This window comes from Rana temporaria, chromosome 2, assembly GCF_905171775.1.
Source record: "Rana temporaria chromosome 2, aRanTem1.1, whole genome shotgun sequence".
Classification (NCBI taxonomy): Eukaryota; Metazoa; Chordata; class Amphibia; order Anura; family Ranidae; genus Rana; species Rana temporaria.
In genome coordinates this window covers 38870135-38885992 of record NC_053490.1, presented here as the reverse complement: position 1 = coordinate 38885992, position 15858 = coordinate 38870135, and the positions used below count along the sequence as shown (strand labels likewise).

Below are 15858 nucleotides of genomic sequence, written 5' to 3'. Positions count from 1 at the left end.
GTCTTGAATATCAATATACATGATAGCCATCACCTATTTTGATGTCTTCTTTGGACCAGTTTTTGGTTTAAATGTTTTGTAATCATTACAATTTTTGTGAGAATTCATTCTGTACTTTTTAATGTATTTTATAAATGTATTTACATCATTGTTGATTCAATAGCCCTTGTGGGATTGTATCAATAAAATAACCTTTTTTCAACGACAAGTGCCTAGAAGGTCCATTTCAATGCTTCTCCAACAACAATTTTTCTTCTCCTATCCTCCCGACTTAAGTCTGTGGCCCCTCCCTCTGCAATGCTCAGGGCAGGCATCAGCGGGGATCTCGGACCTTCCCTCTTCTCCTGCCTGACGTCTCCGGCCCCTCCCTCTTCAGTGCTCGGAGCAGGCTGATGTCAGTCGGGATCTCGGAGCGGAGAAGAAGAGCTCAGCCAAGTCACATGAGTGCCCAGGGGTGCTGTTAAAAATGACCACAAAGGGAGACACTGCACCCTACACCAGCACAATCCTCCCACAAAACAAACTACATAATCCTAAAATTAATTTATCCAAGATGTTTTTTTTGGAGAATAAAATTATGTCAAAATACTGATACTAATATGACCCTGAAAATAAGCCCTAGGGTCTTTTTTGTAGCCAAAATTAATATAAGACCCGGTCTTATTTTCAAGGGGAAACACGGTACCCCCATCTGAGCCAACCGGTCTGCGACTCAGGAAAATGCAAGTTGGAACACATCAGAACAAACTTGAATGCGAAAGGCCTTCATAGTGCTATGTTGTGGGCATTCCGGGAATTAAATTGTCACACCAAAAATCAGTGTGACCGTGCCAGGTAATATCAATGGATCCAGTCAAAGTTGTGCCACAAATACACCGTCTTTAATTATGCAAGGGAAAACCAAACCTGCTTTTCCCCTGGCATAATTCACAATAACTAGTTGCATAATTATGAGTCATGTTTTTTTTTTTTTCCTAGGCAAGGTAAGTCATTACAGTTTGCCATCCTCAGCATCTTTATTCAAGGTGTTTTTAATGATGCAGCAGGTTGTGTACTTGCTAAAGCATTTATTTGGGCATAAACATGGCAATTACAACCCTTTCTCACAGGATAAGATGAAGGATATGCCGAGTATCATATTTTATTTATGACTCTGACCCATCAGTGGAGAGAATTTATTAATATTACTAGGGGTGCACCGAATGAAAATTTTGGTGCCGAAACCAACACCAAAAATGAAGAATACACTAGGCCGAAAACCGAAAAACATATACCAAAAATGTTTAAATAAAATGTATTAATATATTTTAATACAAAAAGTTACAAAAATATATTTTTATATAATACATTGCTAATAGTATTAGCAAAATTTCTATGCGGTGCACCTCTAGCAGTTATGATGCAGGAGATGGTCAGAGACTGCAAACATAGTACAGGAGATGGTCAGAGACTGCAGACATAGTACAGGAGATGGTCAGAGACTGCAGACATGGTACAGGAGATGGTCAGAGACTGCAGACATGGTACAGGAGATGGTCAGAGACTGCAGACATGGTACAGGAGATGGTCAGAGACTGCAGACGTGGTACAGGAGATGGTCAGAGACTGCAGACATGGTACAGGAGATGGTCAGAGACTGCAGACATGGTACAAGAGATGGTCAGAGACTGCAGACATGGTACAGGAGATGGTCAGAGACTGCAGACGTGGTACAGGAGATGGTCAGAGACTGCAGACATGGTACAGGAGATGGTCAGAGACTGCAGACATAGTACAGGAGGGTCAATGTAGCCTCACCAGTGTCCATCAAATGCAGCCTGCCTGTGCCCAGCAGCCTCACCAGTGCCCGCCATATGCAGCCTGCATGTGCCTCACCAGTGTTCATCATATGTAGCCTGCCTGTGCCTCACTAGTGCCCATCATATGCAGCCTGCCAGTACCCAGCAGCCTACCAGTGCCCAGCATATGCAGCCTGCTTGTGCCCAGCAGCTTCACCAGTGCCCATTATTTGCAGCCTGCCTGTGCCTCACCAGTGCCCAGCAGCCTACCAGTGCCCAGCATATGCTGCCTGCCTGTGCCGGATCAGAGGCGATCTCCATGTGTCACAGAGTGGATTTGAATTGCCCGGGCCGTAGTAACAATGTTCTGCCTCCCGTGACACGTCACACTGACTCAATGTCCCGCCACTGGACCAGTGTGCAGTCTATCAGGCGAGACGTTGTTACTACAGCCCGGTGTTCAATTCAGCTCCGTGACACAGAGATCGAGGAGATGAGGAGATGAGGAGGGAGGGGAGGAGGAAATGGGGGGACTCCACGTGCCAGAGGGACACTACTGCACTGGGCGGCACCCGGGGCGCTCCATACCCCCTTTCAGTATTGGCTGTTTTTGTCATTCGGCCGAATGTCAAATGGCCACCTACTTTGCAACGCGGCACCAATTCCCAAAAGTGGTTCCTGCACTACTTATGGTGAATTTGGGGGGTGATTTATATAGACATCTGTGCATGAACCCCCACAGATGTCTGTCAAATCGCCCCCAAAGTCAGACTGAAATGCCGGTTTAAAATCGTTGAACTTGCACGATTTTAAACCGCCATCCTTACAGTCCTAGAATGTTGGAAAGTGCCGTTACAGTAACTAAAGCAAATAAAGATGCAGTTAACTACGTGTATATACTGTATATATGGTGTATGTCAAATAAAACAGTAAAATGTTGCCGAGTAGCAAAACACAACGTGTCTATGAATTTCCCATCCTAATAACGGCATGTATGGCATATACAGAAAGCTGTGGGAGAGACCTGGAACTTGTCACTGCACACCATTCTGTGAGCTGAGCACACCAGATGGAAACACAGAAATCCCATAGATTAGTATGGACGCTCTCAGGAGTGTGCTTAAAACTTGAACTCGTTTTGGACACAAAACTAGAGCTGTGAAAATGCGATGGCTTGGATTATATACAGCGGCACCCATGTTTCCCATGTGTGCGGATTTTCCTCCTCCAGTCCTGTAACATTGCAGCGCTGTAAACCTGATCAGCATATCTTATAGGCCAAATGCACAGAGCGGCGAGGTGTCTGGAATTTCAAATTGGATTTTCAGGTGTTTGGAAGAGAAAAGAAACGCGTTCTTTTAAACCACTTGACCTCCGGAAGATTTACCCCCCTCCCCCATTTCATGACAAGGTAATTTTTTTGCGATACAGCATTGCATTATTTTAACTAACAATTGCGCAGTCGTGCAACGCTGTACACAAATAAAAATTGACGTCCTTTTTTTACCACAAATAGAGCTTTCTTTTGGTGGCATTTGATCACCTCTGCGGTTTTTATGTTTTGCGCTATAAACAAAAAAAATGTTTTATTTTTTTACTTTCTGCTATAAAACCTACCTAGATAGGCCAATATGTATTCTACTACATATTTTTAGTAAAAACAAATCCCGTTTATTGATTGGTTTGCACAAAAGTTATGGCGTCTACAAACTATGGTATTATTTTTATTTTACTAGTAATGGTGGCGATCAGCGACTTATAGCGGGACTGCGATATTGAGACAGACATCCTGACACTAATGCCCCATACACACGATCGGAAATTCCAAAAGCAAAAGACAGATGTGAGCTTTTGAACTGAAATTCCGACTATGTGTATGCTCCATTGGACTTTTGCTGTCGTAATTTCCGCCAACAAAATATTGAAAGCTGGTCTTCAAATTTTCTGAAGGAAAAAATTATTATCGGAAAATATGTAGCAAATCTGTAGCAATTCCGACGCACAAAATTCCGATGCATGCTCGGAAGCAATGAACTTAATTTTCTCGGCTCGTCATAGTGTTGTACGTCACCGCGTTCTTGACAGACGAAAGTTCGGAGAACTTTTATGTGACCGTGTGTATGCAAGTCAAGCTTGAGTGGAATTTCGTCGTATAAAACCATCCAAGGTTTTTCCAACAGAAAATCTGATCGTGTGTATGCGGCATAAGCCCAGGTTCACACTGAGCTGTGGGAATGAAGTCATGCGAGTTCAGCTGAACTTGCACAATTTCACTCCCGCATGGCAGTCCTGGTTTCGGCCGCAATTTCCGAGATATCCGTTCAGGTTTCTGTAAATGTAATGTAAATCGCAGCCCGAAATTGCAAAAAGTAGTACAGAAACTACTTTTTGAAATTGGTGCAGCGCCGCAGATGTGGCATCGCACCAATTAGGACGGTGCCAATGCCGGAAAATGCCGCTGATTTGACATGTCAAATCGTACCAATGTGAACCAGGGCTAAATGACACTTTTTGGGGGCCAATGACATTAATACAGTAATCAGTGCTAAAAAAAAAAAAAAAAAAAAAAAAAAAAAAAAAAAAAACATGCACTGTCATTGTACTAATGACATTGGCTGGGAAGGGATTAACATCAGGGGCGATCAAAGAGTTAACAATGTTCCTAGCCAGTGTTTTACTATACTGTGTAAGGTGCTTTTACTAGGGGAAGAGATGGATTTTATTTCCTGCTTTGCAGAAACACAAATTCCATCCCTGACCTCCTGTCAGAACGGCGATCTGCCTTGTCTACATAGGCATATCGCAGTTCTGTCTCTGCCGAACGATCAGCGGGTGCCGGCAGACATCGGGTATCATGCACCTGGCCAATTGGCTTCCTTTATGTGTAATCGCAGTGTAATCGAGCTGCCGGTGGCACGCATGTGCGCCCCGTACCCAGAAGTGCCGGATTGTGAATATATACGTGATCCGGAGCACAGGTGCAGCCCTGTAGCAGTAAAACTGCTATAGGGCGGACCTTAGGTGTTAAAAAGGCGGCATCCGCCACTCCATAGAGAGCTATGGATGGTCCAATGGGTGCCAATTGGAAAACGAACAGGTGGACCTGATCAGACAGCCCGTGTGAAACTAGCCTAACAGGCAGTGGCATTCTTTTTTTTTTTTTTGGATGGGGCAGAAAACAACCACCCTCCAGCCCCCCTCCAAGAGACACCCACCCCTCCACTGTTTGCCGGTCGGTCCGGCACTTATCCCATCATGGCAGGTGGCAGACAGCATGGTGCAGCAGCTCGGCTCCAAGTCCTCTCCTCCATGGCGGCTTCCAGATCCTCCTCCTAGGTGTCCAACCGGATCGAGCCAATTAGGTTACAGGTGTCAAAACCTGCTTCCTGACTGGCCGGGAGGAGGATCAGTATTACAACAGGGAATATTGATTTGCTTTTGTAACACACCTGGGTGGGATCGGAGCGCACTCTTTGCGCCCCGAGCCTACCCTATATTTAAAAAAAAGTCCCCACACATTGGAATCCATGCACCGGTGTCTTAAAAGGGGCCGGACGCATGGATAGGGGAGGCGGCGCCAGTAATGCATGCCCCTGCTAACAGGGTTAATAAAAAATATATACCGTATTTATCGCGGTATAACGCGCTCCCGCGTATACCGCGCACCCCTAAAGTTGCCCCGAATCCTGTGGAAAAAACGTTTTTTTTGTACTTACAGTTTTGGTGTCTTGTGCGGCGTCCATCGGCGGCCTTGTCGGGTCCGGCGTTCGTCTGCGGCTTCGGGTGTCCTCTTCGTCGGGTCCAGCGTCCTTCTGCGGCTTCGGGTGTCCTCTTCGTCGGGTCCGGCGTCTCCTTCGGCTTCGGGTGTATTCTTCATCGGGTCCGGCGTCCTCCCCGCTCGTTTCCCGTGCCGAGTTTTGAATACTGCGCCGACATATACAGAGCGCAGTACACTCGTGTATTGTCGGCAATGCTCGGCAACTCTCGCGCTGACGTCCTGTACGTCCAGGACGTGAGCGCGGAAGGAGCCAAGACTGCCCGACTATACCCGAGTGTACTGCGCTCGGTATATGTCGGCGCAGTATTCAAAACTCGGCGCGGGAAAGCGGGTATCGCCGTATACCGCGCACCCACGATTTTGCCCTGATTTTCAGGGCAAAAAAGTGCGCGGTATACGCCGATAAATACGATAGTCAGGAGGTTTGGGGAAGGTGGTGAGAAAAATGCATTTCAATAAAATGCATCCTAAATAGTTTATGGAAAGACCAGATAAAGTTTGGATTGATAAAACTCTCTGCAGTATGAAGGCATAGGTGTTTCTGGAGAAGAAACTGTACAGGAAATAAGCTCTCTGCTATCATCTCTGAAGCTTTTGTTCTTAAATCAATGGAAGAAACAGAATCTGTGGAGCTCAATTGCTTTCCCAGCATCCGACGTGTAATATCAGCCGAGTCTGGTAAGAGCTCAGAGCCGTACGCGTAATAAGCTACATTGTTACGGGCGGCGAGGCCGCAGAAAGCTTCTCGGGGCAGATGGGGGACACGGCCACTTCACAATACCACCGGCTATGTATTGTCTGGGGGGGGGGGGGGGCTGAGAATGAGACACTTTCTTCCTTCTATTATCCAGCTTTTCTAGGATGACAGGACCATGATAAATAGTCAGGTCACATCCATTCCTGTCCGGGACAAAGGGCTTCTGATTGACACCCGGAAACGACACAAAGGGAGGAGATTCCATTTTTCTTCCTCTGGGGATGGCTTTTGATAAAGGCGCCTGAAATTTTAGACTTTAAAAGCATCTCCCATGACTGCCGGGCTCACCTTGCAGGTAAACACCTTCCTGCCTCTCTACAAGGCACGCACGTGAAACTGGATCTTCAGCGCTGGAAGCTCGGGATGGAGGAGAGAAATGTGTTCAGGGGGGGGGGGGCCGCGTCACTGCTGTCCTCTGTGACTGTACTTTCACCAGCCTGCATGTGTACCCAGATCCTATCTCCCCATAATATTTATACCAACGTGGGAAATTCTCTACGAAAACAACTTTTCCTGGACTGGTGAAAACAGGCTTCTCATATTCTGTAAAGATCATTCATTTCAGCAAGAAAAAATATAGCCAAGCTTCCGGGGAAATAAACACCCCCCCCCCCACTACAAGGATTAGGGGCCAGATCCACAACGAGCGGCCGTAACTTAACTTTTCCTATTTAAGTTACACCGCCGCAAAATCTCTACCTAAGTGCTCGATCCACAAAGCACTTACCTAGAAATTTTCAGCGGTGTAACTTAAATCTGTCCGGCGCAAGGCGGGCCCAATCCAATGGGGCGAGTCCCATTTAAATTAGGCGCGCTCCCGCGCCGGACGTACTGCGCATGCTCCCGACGTGATTTTCCCGACGTGCTTTGCGCCGAGTTTTGTGAATCGCGCCGGGTAAAAAAAGTTGCGTCGGGAAAAAAAAGAGATGCGGCGGGAAAAATTTGACAGCGTCGCGGGAAAGAAGGGTATACTTTTACAAGTTGTACTAACTTTACACTGTGTAAAAGGTACCCTATCTTTGTGTTTGCAAACTAACAATTTACGGAGACTTCACGAAGGGAAACCGCTTCGTGGATCTCTGTAAGTGCTAATTTGCATACCCGAAGCGGAATTTCGACGAGAAATGCCCCCAGCGGCGGCCGCGGTACTGCATCCTAAGATCCGACAGTGTAAAACTATTACACTTGCCGGATCTTAGGAATATCTATGTGTAACTGATTCTGAGAATCAGACGCATAGATAGAAACAGGGATACGACGGCGTATCAATAGATACGCCGGCGTATCCCTTTTGTGGATCTGGCCCTAAATGCTTGTTCTTGTCTCGGGAAACCCGAAACAAGAACTTTTACTTACCTAATCCACCGCTCCCTCGGTAGGCAGCGCTCAAATCTTTTCTCCATTCTGTGGATGTCCCTCAGCTCTGTCACGTACAATGCAAGGAAATTGGTCCTGCATTGTACTTGATGACATCACAGTGCCTGCACATACCTCTCAACCGTCCCGGATTCCGCGGGATCCTCCCGCAATTTAAAGTGTGTCCCGGGGTCCCGCGGACTAGACTAGAGTCCCGGAAAACAGGGCCCCCGGGCGCGACATTTGGTGGGGCGACATTCCGTGCCTCCATGTTTGTTTTGGTTTCCCGCCGCCATGTTTGAGTCCGGTGCCCTGTGATTGGGCGTATGGTGGTCATGTGCGGCTGGCCTGTCAGCGATCGTCTCGAAGTCCCGCCTCCGCACATGACCGCTACACGCCCAATCACAGTTCGACGGTACAGTGCAGTCATACACCATGGAGCGGGCTGCAGCAGGCGGATGGAGCAGAAGGGGAGTCGGGACAGAGCGTTATTTGCACAGGTAGGAGAACCCCCCGCTCAACAATTTGAGCCCCCTGCTCAACAACTTTGACCCCCCCGCTCAACGACTTTGAGCCCCCCCCCCGCTCAACAACTTTAACTTTGATCCCCCCCCCCCCCCTCAACAAGATGTCCCGCATTGGATTTTTTAAATGTTGGGAGGTATGCCTGCATCAGGGAGAAGAGGATGTGGCTGCTGGTCCTACAGCCTGGGGGAAGCCTGCAGGAGAGAGGGACCAGTATGGGCTCATTCACACTAGGAACTGCATGTGAATCGCATGGGAATGCTGTGCAATGCAGTGCGATTTCAGTCCTATCATTTTTAATAGGCTGAAATTGCACGGCACCAAAAGTAGTGCATGCACTTCTTTTTGAAAAAACGCGGCAACAGCATTGCATGGTAGTTTTGTGCCGCGGAATCCGGTGCAAGCCGGTGTGGGCAAACGCACTGCGTTTGCGACCTGCATTTGGGGTGTCGTTAACTTTGCACTGATCACAAGGGCAGTGCGATTAGAATTGCAGTGTGGGAAGCCGAATGGGAAAGCGACTTTCCTACACTGCATTCTTGGGTGAACGGGCCTTAAAAGTCCTTGTCCTGGGCACCCTAGTCATAAGCCAGCATAGTACAAAGAATGCGAACTTGAGTGTGATTATTACGGTATTTATCGGCGTATAACGCGCACATTAATTTTAAGAGGGAAGTTTCAGGAAAAAACTTCAATAAATAAAAGGACTTAAAGCTAAATAAGGGTCAGTGCCCATCAATGCCACATCATCCCTTTAATCCAGGACACATATTAATTATGCAGGTTCTGTGGCTGATTAAGGTGGTAATTAAACTCACTTGGTGCCTTATCTGCATTAAATCAGCCTCAAAACCTGTGTAATTCATATGTAAAGGGATGATGTGGCAACTCTAAGTCATTTGCAGCCTCACCATTGCCAATCAATGCAGCCTGCAGTGCCCATCTGCAGCCTCACCATTGCCCATTAATGCAGCCTGAGCAGTGCCCATCTGCAGCCTCACCATTGCCAATCAATGCAGCCTGATCAGTGCCCGTCTGCAGCCTCACAATTGCCCATTAATTCAGCCTTATCAGTGCCCATCTGCAGCCTCATCATTGCCTATTAATGCCGCCTGATTAGTGCCCATCTGCAGCCTCACCGTCAAAACTTCACTTCCGCCCATGTGTCTTAAAGGCACATTTTTTTGTTGTCATTTTTTTTTTTAATTATTGCATTTTAGTCTAAATATGAGATCTGAGGTCTTTTTGACCCCACATCTCATATTTAAGAGGACCTGTCATGCTTTTTTCTATTACAAGGGATGTTTACATTCTTTGTAATATTAATAAAAGTGACACCATTTTTTTTAAACAGTGTAAAAATAAATAAAATCAAGTAAAATAAATAAGAAAACAACAATGTTTTTTTTTTAAAGCGCCCCGTCCCGACGAGCTCGCGCGCAGAAGCGAACGCATACGTGAGTAGCGCCCACATATGAAAACGGCGTTCAAACTGCACAAGTGAGGTATTGCCGCAATCGTTAGAGCGAGAGCCATAATTCTAGTGCGGGAGACTTCTTTCCGGCAAGGTCCGGCGTCTGCCGGGCTTTCAGCCGAAAATCCCCTGTGCGCATGCGCCGCTGCAGTCAGCGGCTCATTGCGAGGGGAATATCTCCTAAACCATACAGGTTTAGGAGATTTTTTTACCTACAGGTAAGCCTTTATATAGTCTTACCCATTGGCGGCTGGTGCTCAAAATTTTTGGGGGGGCACAAACGAAAAAAAAAAAAAAAAAAAAAAAACAATTGCAGCCTCACTGTACCTATCAATTGTCACCACTGTGCCATGCCATCAAATGCAGTCACTGTGCCATCAAAACGCAGCCACCATGCCATCAAAACGCAGCCACCGTGCAATGCCATCAAAACACAGCCACTGTGCCATTCCATCAAACGCAGCTACTGTGCCATCAATTGTCACCACTATGCCATCAAACACAGCCACTGTGCCCCCAATTGTCGCCACTGTGCCCCCAATTGTTGCCACTGTGCCCCCAATTGTTGCCACTGTGCCCCCAATTGTTGCCACTGTGCCCCCAATTGTTGCCACTGTGCCCCCCTTGTAGCCACTGTGCCCCCACTTGTAGCCACTGTGCCCCCACTAGCCACCGTGCCCAGTACCCCCCCTGGCACTTACCTTTATGGCTTCTACGTCCCTCGTCCCGCCCTCGATGACGCTTCAGCCAATCAGGTTACCTGGTTGGCTGAGACGCCTGTCAGTCTTATCCTCGGACGCACGGCCGGTACATCCCGAGGATGAGCTTCAGGAAGCTGACTACAGCCGCTGGCCCTGATGGGCACTTCCACACAGCCAGCCAGCTGCCGCTATTCAGCTGACCGGCGCTCAATGTCCGGTCAGCTGAATAGTGGGCGGCAGCGGCGAAAATATACAGATTCATACAGTGTATGAATCTGTATATTTTACTGGCTGTGAGCGAGCCAGAGGGGGCGGCGCTCCTGCGTCCCTATAGACGCACCGCCACTGCACTCTTACCTGTAAGTAAAAGTTAAAAAACTGACTATACAACCACGTTAATGCTGATCCATTAAGAGCCTTGATCCGTGGCCCAGATACAGAGTGCGGGCTGCTTCATTGTATGAGATTAGGGATTTCATCTGGAGGTAGAAATACTTCAGTGGCAATGATGTGTAACACTGACCTTGGCTGTCAGGAAACATGGAAAGGAATAGGAGGCCCCTGCAGCAGTAAATGGCAGCACTGCTACCTCTGTACATACATGGGGGGGGGGGGGCTCGGGGGAAATCCAAGGAAGTCGTTTTTTATGAAATTTAAGAAGAATTTACTGAATGGCCGTCTCCGTATAGAGGGGAAGGGGTATGTAAGATTGCTTGGTGAAAATGGAATGATAGAAATGGAAACTGAAAATAGTCATAGGGGGCTTGAGATAAACAGGAAAGAGGAAACCTGGAATGTACTATGGAATGTATTCTGCATATTGCTGCAAGATCATGTTTGTTTCTATAATCTAGATTTATTATATGTGTACGCAATGTTTAACATTGCCATGGACATGGGAGGAATAAATGGCGTGACTTTGCTGGTCGCCATTCCTTCACAGCGCATACGCCGATGACTTCACCAGTAAATATCTCCTAAACGGTGCAGGTTTAGGAGATATTTACTGTACCTATAGGTAAGCCTTATTATAGGTTTACCTATAGATACAAACAATACAGGGAGGTTTACTTCCTCTTTAACATATACAGTATAAAGCTTTTTTCATCAGACACACCGATCGTGTGTGGGCCCCATCGGTCTTTTTTCCATCAGTGTAAAAAAATAGAACATTCTAAATGTTTCCTGTGGATAAAAAAACGATAGGAAATTCTGATCGTCTGTGTGAAACTCCATCGGAGAAAAATCCATGCATGCTCAGAATCAAGTCGATGCATGCTCGGAAGCATTGAACTTCATTTTTCTCAGCTCGTAGTAGTGTTTTACGTCACCGCGTTTTGGCACGGTCGGAATTTAGTGTGATAGTGTGTATGCTGACGAAAGTCAGCTTCATTGGATTTCCAACGAAAAAATCCATCAGATTTTATGCCATCAGAAATCCGACACAGGCTGGAATGGCGTGACACAGCTTGTGACTGGTAGAAATTCGCCCACATCATGTTATTGCCCAAAAAATAATAAAGATTTAATTTCAAATATATATTTGTATGACAATTTAAAACAGTTTATCAATAATATATTTTTTTCCTCAAAGGCTGTTTTTTTTTTTTAACAGGTGACCAGTATCATCTAAGTATGCAGACATCCGGGGTAAAGCTGTCCACATAGACCATTCTTCACATTATCATCGATATCCCTTCCACGAATGGTTCAAGCCTCGCCTTCAGATCACTCTACTGCAGGGTAGTCTTTCCGGACACGATTGCAGACTGACAGCGGTGAGAGCCGGCGGTGCAGAGGACGGTCTATGTGGACAGCTTTACCCCATATGCCTGCATACTTAGATGTGCCTCTTTTAATCATCAACCATGTGAGTTGTTAAATGTTGAACTTTCAATAAATGTAACTATATTGCTACACTTAGAGGCACCTCTCTTCTCTTTTATACTTTATGTAGCTCCTGCTGGAATTTGCTTCTAATTCCCTTGTGGAGGATTCCATTTGTGGATGGACATTTTATGGTTACACAACATATCACATTACTATAACATTTTTATATGGACTATAAACTGAAGAACTTAAGAATAAATGGTTGTGGAACGAATCAATTGCGTTTACATTATTTCTTATGAGGAAATTTGCTTTAATATACGAGTTGCTTTGGATTACAAGCATGTTTTGAGAACGAATAATGCTTGCAATCCAAGGTTTTACTGTATATTGATTAGGGAAAAAGGTACCGTATTTATCGGTGTATACCGCACACTTTTTTACCCTTAAAATCAGGGGAAAATCGTGGGTGCGCGATATACGCCGATACTGCTGTTCCCGGGCGCCGCCGAAATAAACCGAGCCGAGTGTACTGCGCACTTGGCTAGGCTCGGCCATGCTCGGCTCCGCCCGCAGCCACACAAGAGGAGCCGAGAGGAGCCGAACACACAGGAAATCCGGCTCCTCTCTGCGCCAAATGCAAAAACAAACACCGATGCAACCCGGGCAAGGTGCGGATGGACGGACCCCGCGAGGAAGCCGCAGACGGACACCCACAAGGCCGCAGACGGACACAGGACAAGGCCGCCGATGGACGCAGGGCAAAAATGTAAGGTTTTTTTTTCCCTTAAACTACCTTTCTAGGATTGGGGTGTGCGTTATACCCCTGATAAATACGGTACATTCTTTTTAATAAAATAATTAGGACCATCATCCACATACAGAAATAGGAGTGACAATGTAAATGAAATAGTGTGTGTTTAGTATCACTTTCATTCATTAGTGTGCACGACATCTCAGAAAACCTATATAGGCACCACAACTATCTACAAACCTAATTAATACTTTGCAGCCTGAATTGATAAAACATTTTTTGATCCGCCTGATACTCCATTTAATTGGATCAGATTCTGATGACCATATCAGATAAGAACTCTGCCATGTGCAGTGTAATCCGAGCGAATGAACATGAAAAACTGACTGAAACAGGAATCCTATAACCAGACACAAGTGGTCCTGAGCACCGTAAAATGAAAAGCTGAGGCTTGTAGAAGGGTTAGAAACCCATTTTTATTGATGACTGGGTCCCTGGTGGGGAGATATATCCAGGGCTACGGATAAAAATCACAGGCCCCCATCTGAATATATCAAAACAATATTTGGTGAAATATTAGGGGTCCAAGCAGACACATCTCAACTTTGAGGCAGAGAAAGGAACTGAAGACATGAACTTTCATATCCTTTCTCTGCAGCCTGAGCATTGAAAATGAATAAACAGGAGACAGAGTGTAGATCCCTCACTGTGTCCATTTAGAAAAAGAAGGGGCCGGTAAATTACATATTTACTGCCTCCTTTCCCAGCTCTCAGTCCTGAAAGCTGACATCCCCCTGTGTACTCTCAGCGCCTGGCAGGAGAGAAAAGCTGGAAGCATTGCAGGGGGGGGGGGGGGCAGGCACAAAGGGGGGCACATGGGGGGATGATGATCAGATGTGGGCAGGACAGAGAGGGGGATTGGTGTGGTGGGGGGCCAATTACAGGAACTATTACAGCCAATTACAATTATGATACAAATACCATTACGGCCAATTACAGGCATCTTGGGCCAGATTCATAAAGAAGATACGACGGCGTATCACCTGATACGCCGTCGTATCTCCGAATCCGGACGGTCGTATCTATGCGCCTGATTCATAGAGTCAGGTTACGCATAGATCCCCCTAAGATCCGACAGGTGTAAGTGACTTACACTGTCGGATCTTAGGCTGCAATTCTAGGCCAGCCGCTAGGTGGCGATTCCATTGCGGTCGGCGTAGAATATGCAAATGAGTCGTTACGCCGATTTGCCCGTCGCTGTAAATGTACGCCGTTTCCGTCGAGATACGCGTCGTAAAGATAAAGCTAGCCCCTAGGTGGTCTAGCCAATGTTAGGTATGGCCGTCGTTCCCATGTAGAAATTTTAAATTTAACGTCGTTTGCGTAAGTCGTCCGCGAATGGCGCTGGACGCCATTTACGTTAACGTCTAAACCAATGACGTCCTTGCGACGTCATTTAGCGCAATGCACGTCAGGAAATTTTAGGGACGGCGCATGCGCAGTATGTTCGGCGCGGGAACGCGCCTAATTTAAATGATACACGCCCCATTTGAATTAGGCGGGCTTGCGCCGGACGGATTTACGCTACGCCACCGCGAGTTTACAGGCAAGTGCTTTGTGAATCAAGCACTTGCCCATAAAACTTGCGGCGGTGTAACATAAATTCAATACGTTACGCCGCCGGGATTCTACGTGAATCTGGCCCTGTGTGTCTCTCCCTCCAGCAGCTGAAAGCCGACAGGAGGAGAGGGAGCTGCATGGTGCTCCTGTAATCGTGACTCTGCCCCGCTACACCGATACCCTTCCCAGTCCAGGCCCCCTACAGGAGGGCTGGTGCTCTATCACCCTATCAGCGGCTCTGGTTATGTCTACTCTACCTGTCCTGGTGACCCCTGTCAATGGGAAAGAAACTGACACGAAATCCAGAATGTTACAGTTGTCACAAAAACAGAAGAGAGGAAATCCTCCAATGGGGACACTTGATCTGGTAAAAACTCATGCTAGCCATACACTTAGATTTTTCGTTTGTTTGTGGGTTTTTTTTTGCTCAGCCAGCAGGTTCCTCCATCCACACAATTTAGGTAGATGGAGGAATCCCCCCTGCCAGGATGCTGTATTCGGAACAGCAGGACCTGCTGCTGTAGAACACACTGATCAGAGGCTGCAGCTGCTGATCAGTGGGATATGTTCTAAAATGCCTATGGGCAGCTTCAAACTGGCCATAGAGGGAATACAATGCGACTAATTCAGCAGAAACTGGCCAAGTGTGGATCAGTGTGTGGAAGCTCCTGGTTAAAAGAAGTCAACAGTTTGATTGACTTCTACCGAAGAGACATGCTGGAAAGTTTTGTCAATCAGCAGCTGCAGCTGACACACTCTGGGCTAGATTCAGCAAAAAATTACGCCGGCGTATCCATAGATACGCCGCGTAAATTCAAAGCTGCGCCGGCGTATCTACTTTCTGTATTCAGAAAGCTAGATACGCCGACATTAGCCTAAGATCCGACTGGCGTAATTCTTTTACGCCGTAGTATCTTAGGGTGCATTCTCACGCTGGCCGCTAGGTAGCGCTTCCGTTGTTTTCGGCGTAGAATATGCAAATTATCTAGTTACGTCGATTCACAAACGTACGTGTGCCCGGCGTTCGTTTTTTACGTCGTTTGCATAAGGCTTTTTCGGCGTAACGTTGTGCCTGCTTCTATGAGGCGCACTCAATGTTAAGTATGGACGTCGTTCCCGCTTCGATTTTTGATTTTTTTACGTCGTTCGCGAATAGGGCTGGACGTAATTTACGTTCAAGTCGAAACCAATGACGTCCTTGCGACGTCATTTGGAGCAATGCACACGGACAGCGCATGTGCCGTTTGTACAAAACGTCAATCACGTCAGGTCAACACACATTAAC

General features: G+C 46.7%; 1 protein-coding gene across 1 annotated transcript in view; it reads right to left on the bottom strand.

The window, feature by feature from the left end:
* TMEM135 (transmembrane protein 135) overlaps positions 1-15858 on the bottom strand; it is a 497220-nt gene that overhangs the window by 115952 nt on the left and 365410 nt on the right. The gene's annotated exons all lie outside the window — the stretch shown is intronic.